At 44.0% G+C, this 7,217-nt stretch overlaps 1 long non-coding RNA gene across 1 annotated transcript; it reads right to left on the bottom strand.

Moving 5' to 3' along the window:
• Nucleotides 1-873: 873 nt before the first annotated feature.
• Nucleotides 874-2,492, bottom strand: LOC134461718 (uncharacterized). Its single transcript, XR_010037375.1, has 3 exons — nt 2,060-2,492; nt 1,491-1,596; nt 874-947 (listed from the first exon to the last, which is right to left on the bottom strand). It is a non-coding gene; the product is annotated as an uncharacterized LOC134461718 (long non-coding RNA).
• Nucleotides 2,493-7,217: the final 4,725 nt, after the last annotated feature.

The raw sequence follows: 7,217 nt of genomic DNA, 5'->3' as shown, positions 1-7,217 counted from the left end.
TTTTGTAAATGAATCTTAGGAATGACATTTGCAATACAATTAAGTTATATTCAGGTGACAAAGAGAAGGTGGGGTCTGTTTTGAAGCTGGCTGCCTTCAATATAGGCCTTACCTGCCTGTGGATGAAAAGTCTATCATCTATATTGACCCTTTTAATTTAAAAGTGTACTCGCTACTCTGTGGTATTTTTCATACAGTCATGGATTAGTGGGGCAGTCATTGGTAAGCGGTTAGGGTGTCCTGTAGCCCAGGGCTGAACAACCCAAAGGTTGCTGGTTCATCTCCCAGCCCGCCAGGTTGGTGGAGGGAGTAATTAACCAGTGCTCTCTCCACCATCCTCCATGACTGAGGTACCCCAAGCATGGTACCTTCCCGCCACACTGCAACATACCCTTGGGATGCCAATGTAGGCTGCACCCTTTGCACAGGTGAGGCATAAAATGCAATTTCGTTGTGTGCAGTGTATACTTGTGTGCTGTGTCACAATGGCAAAGGTGGGCTTTCACTTATATACACCTAGAGATTTTTTCCCCTGAGTCCAATGTTTTTAAAACAGTTGAAACATGAACATTTTCCAGTCAATATTTACAATGGAATAGTAGACCTCTGTGTCATATTCCCAAGGAATGGTAGCATCGCATCTGCTCTGCTGTGCTGAGTCAAAGTAATTCATAAAGCCTACTGGTTGTGTTTTCCCTGCCCATTCACAACTTTGATGGCCTGCAATTTATTCAGATGTGTTCTACAACTTTTTGATGAAACTTCCATTTTACATTTGATACCACAAACTAGGCTTACTTGTTGTGCTGTGTGGATTTTTGTTGAGCAGGGATCTCACTTAACCAATTTAGCATGTTTTTTCCTCTTGTTTACCCAGCATCAGTCTGAACCTGACTGGACACCTGTGCACTTCACCATATGTGAACTCTGAGGGCAAGTGTAGAAGCCTGGCAAATAAAGACAGGAATAAGTCGGTCTCAGTATCACTGTGCAACTACATTCACAATGTAATATGTTGGTTGAATTCTGTCCATCACAATTTAATATTATGGTTTACATTTCGGCATACAACTTTCACAATGCCATATTAGTTACATTTAGCTAGCTAGTGTCCTATTTGGTAAGGACATGTACAAGTGATGTAGGCTGTACAGCAGGGGTGGGCAACTTTCATTATAAGGTGGGCCAACATATTTAATTACCACAATCAGTGGGCCACATCACCACGCACTTGAATTTACAAAAGGATACTTCACTTTTTCTTTATTTATACCTGAATGCTTACACTATTGATTTATAGGGGGTTAAAAACTGTCCTGCGCCCGAGCCTCCAGTTGCCCATCCCTGCTGTACAGTATCCTAACAGCACAAGGCTCTCGTAGTATTTCAAATAAAATATGGTCTATATAAAAACTGTTTATAATAGGTACAGTGCAGCATAAAAAACAGGGTTGCAGGGGGGGTGGTTTCTTTTATTTCGTTGTACCTACCGAGTAGTTTAGCCAATGTCTGTGTGACACGTTCATGCTGCCACCTCCACAGCATCCTCTTCACAACCGCAGGGGCAAAGCATCCTTTTTCAGTCCAAGATATAGACTAGAAAATGAGTGACAGCATCACAATCAGGTATGCAAGTGTAGTGGACCCACCCCATTTTTTTTTGGTCTTTTTGTTATTCCCTTATTCTCACTCCCCCTTCTGTTTTTGTTTGTCCTGTCAGAAGTTGTCTTTTAGTTTAATTATGCTGTTGCACGTTTTCGCCAATAGATGGCATCATAGGACCAGCAATGAGTGCAGAGACCCTCTCTGGTGCAGTAGCCAGTGACTTCGGTCACATAAGAAGAACGAAACGTGGAAGTGACAGGCTTTGTTATGAAGGCAGTGGTGTCAGCTGTACAGTTATGCTGAGGAAAATGTAAATAAATAACGAACTCTACACACTTGAGGATCTTATTTATTAAGAGTGTTCAACAAGCATTCACGCAATAATGCCACCAGGTCACATTTAAGATTTAACTAGGAGTATTTTGTTATGGATCTTATGTAGTGATAGACTTACCATTTCTTGTTCTGGCATATCTGGCCTATTCCCAAGAGAAGGCTGATGTCCCTGTCTGTTGATCTGATTTTGACGTCGGCAAGATGCTTCGTGCTGTCTGGGTTTCAAACCTAGTGGTGAAATGACAAGGGATTTTATGTAAACAAAATGTGTATTTCTGTACATACAGTAAACAGATCTAAGAAGTTCCCAGAGCACCCTACGATAGCTGGCATGGTTGGCACAAAGACCCAAAGAGCAAAATTGTCCCAAGATTGTCTTCCAAACAATTCCACTCCAAACATTTTCCTTCTGAAATAAACAATGTTCATATCCAATCAAACCTCAGTAGGCAGCTATCTCGTCAGGTCGGCCTTACCATAGACACATCTAAGCTTATGGGCCTTACGAGTGGCCCGTAAATTTACAATCTCAAACGTCATCACCGTATAAGCCATGGCACAACACAAGCGNTTTTTGAGAATACAATATATCATCTTGGCACGTTTGGCGCTAGTTATCTGAACACTTGATTGTTAACGAATGGCCGAAATAGTGTAGAGCTAGCTTTCATTTATGTTGTGCTAGCTAGGGTTAAGTCGTCTCATCCAAACTAGCCACAGTAGGGGGGGGGGGGGGGGGGGATTACGCTTCAAATGAACGTGAATGACTCAAAACATGTTGTTAGAATGTACCGTATACAAGGTTAGTCTATGAGGTTAAATAGTTTTCTCAAACATATACATATTTTTAATATCCCAGTTACGTACCTTATCTTCTGCACGAATCAAGGCCTCCTGTTTCATTGGGCACAATCACGTCACTGGTATAAGTATGATTATCAGTTTTGAGAAGTGGTGACTTGGCGTTGGCCTACCACAAGGGTTCTTATCATTCTCTAATTGTAAGACTAGCCTATTAATATAATAGACTATATTTGGTTACGGTTTTGAACTGAAATACGTTTATACATTATAAAGAAGTAAGGTCATTGAAATCGTGAAAAAAAACTGGACTAAATGTGGAAGTCGTCGCTGCACACAAGAACTCCCTTCGGCTGGCTCCCTTCAGGGCGTTGGTGATGGCTGGCTAATGACCACACATCGGAACGAGAGACACCTTAAATAAGCCGCTAAAAGAATGCAGATAGTGGGAAACGTAAACGTTACATTAAGTACGGGAAGCAGGTAATAAGAATGAAACGTGACTCCCTGTGTTTTTGCGGAGGAGGGGGTGTAGGCTACTATGATGGCCTGGGGAGGTTGCTTCAAGGCGCAGTCTGCAGGTGACGAAGGAAGTGTCGAACGCCACAGCCGCTGTTCCTGACAATGCTCTGTAGCTTCTCTGAAGTTGCCCATTGCCTGGTTGAGATGACTGATTATTTCGGCTGGTCATCATAGAAATCCACAGTAGCCTAAACATAGGCTAGGCCAGGGTTTCCCAAACTGTGGTCCGTGCACCCCTGGGGTTGCGCAGCCTGCCATAAGTGCTCGAGCTGAATAGAGCAATGGTGAGAGTTTTTTTAACAGCATCAATGAACTTTAAGTAGTTTTTTAATTGTATGCTGGAAGGGTCCATTTGAAGTGCCAGTTTAACTCCAGAACTTGGAAAAGAGGATTAATTCAAAACTGTGCATAAAGTGCATGAATGCACAGTGAATCCATACTTTGCGTGGCCATCAGCACACCAAAATATTCGCTAAGGGGGGTGCGCGAGCCACAAATGAAATGTACAAGGGGGTGCGCGGGGAAAAAGTTTGGGAACCGCTTAGCCTGAGTGTCATTTAATGACTACAACATTATTCCATTAGTGCTGGAAAGGCAACATTAACTAAGGTTGGATTCATGTATGACTGGTTGATCTGACAGGATTTTCATCAGCCATGTTAATACATGATATGTTAACCTTGTAATTCACACCACGAATTTCCCTCTGATATACCACATTTACTTAATGGTGAGTCCTCATCACTCATGTCATGACTCCTTATTAACTAATGATAGATTAAATATCACTATGTACATAAATCATGTGTTAATTCACCATAAATCATACATTACTTCCAACATTATTCCGTTATAATTCATGCACCATTATTGTAAAGTGTTAGAAATGATTAAGGTTGATTTGACTGGTCCCACTGCTGACCGACTGTCCACAGAATGGCGACAGACAATTCATAAACAATCTGTTTGACTCTACCTGTTATAAATGTCATTGCCAGAATTAACTGAGACAAAGGCATGACGCAGTGGTGTAATCTACTTTTATATGGTGGGTATACTGTATATTTGAGCATTTTCTGAAGTGGGTATACTGTATATACAGTATTTGTGCTATTCAAAACAATGGATCCATCAATTTTAAGTGGGTATACTGAAATCCCTGAAATTTAGAAGTGGGTATACCCCGGTTTCCACGCGTTCTACGTAGACTACACCACTGGCATAACAGATTTTTAAAAGCTTTGAGTAATGTTGTAGTAGTGTAGCATTATAGTAAAGTCCAAGGACTATTACAGCGTTCACTGTAAAAGTGAACAAAGACTGAAGCAACATGCAGCAGACTACCGACCCACTAAAAAGCCTGTTATAGGCTGAGGGGACATTGTGAACCAATGGGTGAGAGTATCTTGAAAAATCAGGTTCACATGAGGGGTAATGAAGCCTATAGGTGACTACGGAGGACCCCCAGTGGTTCCTAGGTTGTAGTGTCGTTAATTTGGGCCTATGCGGGTGACATTGGCTTGAACAGGATGGCTAATTAATAAATTAGGTTTTGCATGTTTTCGTTTGGCTCCTTGTAGTAAGACAAAGGGCCATTCCAGTGGTGGAGTGTACGCTGAAAGCATCTAGAATAATCATTGAGAAATGGGCATGTATCACTCGCTGTGGGGGTTTTTTATGGGTTCGAATACACGCCACGAAGCATACATGCATCACGATGCATGCAACAGCCCACACACAACACACAGCGCAACAGCAACACCACACGCGGACATCAAAACGCACCAGGCTAAACGCACACACAACACGCGCGCACACACACACACACACACACATCACACACACACACACACACACACTACACACACCACACTCAACACAACACTACACTCACCTCATGCATACACAGTGGTAACCTGTTTTGAAACACTATGTTCACATCTCGGGACATGAGAGAGGGGAGGGAGAGAGAGAGGAGAGGAGAGAGAGGAGCAGAGAGAGAGGAGAGAAAGAGAAAGATGCCCGCCATAATACCCTTTTATGTCCTTATTGCTCTCCCTCCTTCTCTCCTTCTTCTCCTTCTCTCCTCCGTCGAGCCCTGCGGCACCAAATGAAATTAACTTGAACCTTCCAAATCTGCTCTAGCAGGAAAACCATGACCATCTTATATAGCAGCCTTTGGGGGGAAACAAGAGATTTTAGCTGAGATTACAGATTTATGAACACTTGAAAAACATCATCAGTCAAGTCTTTAATCGTTTTGAAAATCATTCAAAACAAAGTCCCATATCACTGATTATCTTTGCCTGTGTGAGTGTCAGTTCAAAGCTGGTTTGAATATCATTTATCATGCATGACTGGTGAATCTGGTGAATATTTAATTTGGATATTTATGGTTTGGGTGATTGAGGTGTGTGTGTGTGTGTGTGTGTGTGTATTGGTGTGTGTGTCGTGTGGTTGTGGTGTGTGTGTGTGTGTGTGGTTGCCTGCTGTGTGTGTGGGTGTGTGTGTGTGTGTGTGCGTGTGTGGTCTGTGTGTGTTGTGTGTCTGTCTTGTCTGTCTGGTTGTTGCCGAAACGTATGTGTGTGTATGTGTTTGAATGTGGTGTGTGTGGTGTGTTGTTGTGTGTGGATGTGTGTGTGTGGTGTGTGGTGTGTGTGTGTGTCGTGTGTTGTGTTGATGGTGTGTAGTGACTGTCTTTGTGTTGCGTCTGCTCCGTGGCTATCTGACTGTCCCTCTGCCTGCCTTAAGACCGTCCTGTGGCACACCTGGACCCTGCCAAGGTACAATAATACAACACGGCTAGAGTAACCCGACAGCCGCCTGCCCTGACAGAAAATCACACACACATTCTGAATTTCAGCTTTCCTCTCCCCAGGGGATGTCAGCGCACCGGGATCCCATTTACTGCTTGCCATGGCACAGCCCAGCAACCCCTCTAAGGACAACCCACGCATACGTTGCACAACACACACGCACACACACCATACGCATCATCGCTTTGCAACGCATGCCAAACACACATACAACAGCGCACGCACACACGCACCAGCACACACAGTCCACACACACAGCCCGCAAGGCAACCATACCCCCCCCCCCACCCCCACACACTAACACACACGTCACACACTCACACAACCACACACACACACACACACACACACACACAAACACATACACACACACACACACACGCACACACACACACACCGACAACACACACAGCATCAACAAAAGTTTGACCCCCCTTAAACTCAACCCTAACTTCCACCGTGTACCGAGTAAATTTCCACACCAGCTTCACGCTCAGTTATTCATGTCTTCTGGCTTATGGCGTTTCTCAATTTTTGTTTTTACAGCGATTTCACTCTGGAAGAGATCACGCTTATCTACTCTTAAAGGGCAGTACAGAGTATCCAAACACAACTGCTCAGCCAAGGGGATCCAGCAGAAAACTGAAATGAAATGGCTTCTGCAAATGTTTTACCTACACATTGGAATGAAAAACCCACAATGCACTACGGCGCCACGCTATGGCACAGTTAACAAGCCCGTGGACACTACAGGCAATTTGTTTTCATTTCTCGCACACTCGCTTATTATACACTCACACAATAATGAACGTATGTGGAGAAGAAAGAAAAAATATCTCAGCTGAGCATTCAGACCTCAGTGCACTTCCACTCAAGGGCCGCCGTTGACACCACTGGCCGGGCCCCGGGCGAAAATAATCTCAAATGGGCCCCCTCTCTCAAGACATGTAATGTAATGAGGACTCAAGTCTGTTCACAACCACCCCCCATCACCAGGACTGCCTCCTGGGCTGCTGGCAGCTTTGGCTGGGCCCAGGACAAAGTCATCAGCAAGGGTCCCCTCACACAATACATGCAATGAAATGAGTACCCAGTTCTGGGCCACCTTCTCCCTGGACCCGGGACAACTGACCCCTT

Source organism: Engraulis encrasicolus, chromosome 13 (assembly GCF_034702125.1).
Source record: "Engraulis encrasicolus isolate BLACKSEA-1 chromosome 13, IST_EnEncr_1.0, whole genome shotgun sequence".
NCBI classification, from domain to species: Eukaryota; Metazoa; Chordata; class Actinopteri; order Clupeiformes; family Engraulidae; genus Engraulis; species Engraulis encrasicolus.
This window is presented reverse-complemented; position numbering and strand designations above follow the sequence as displayed.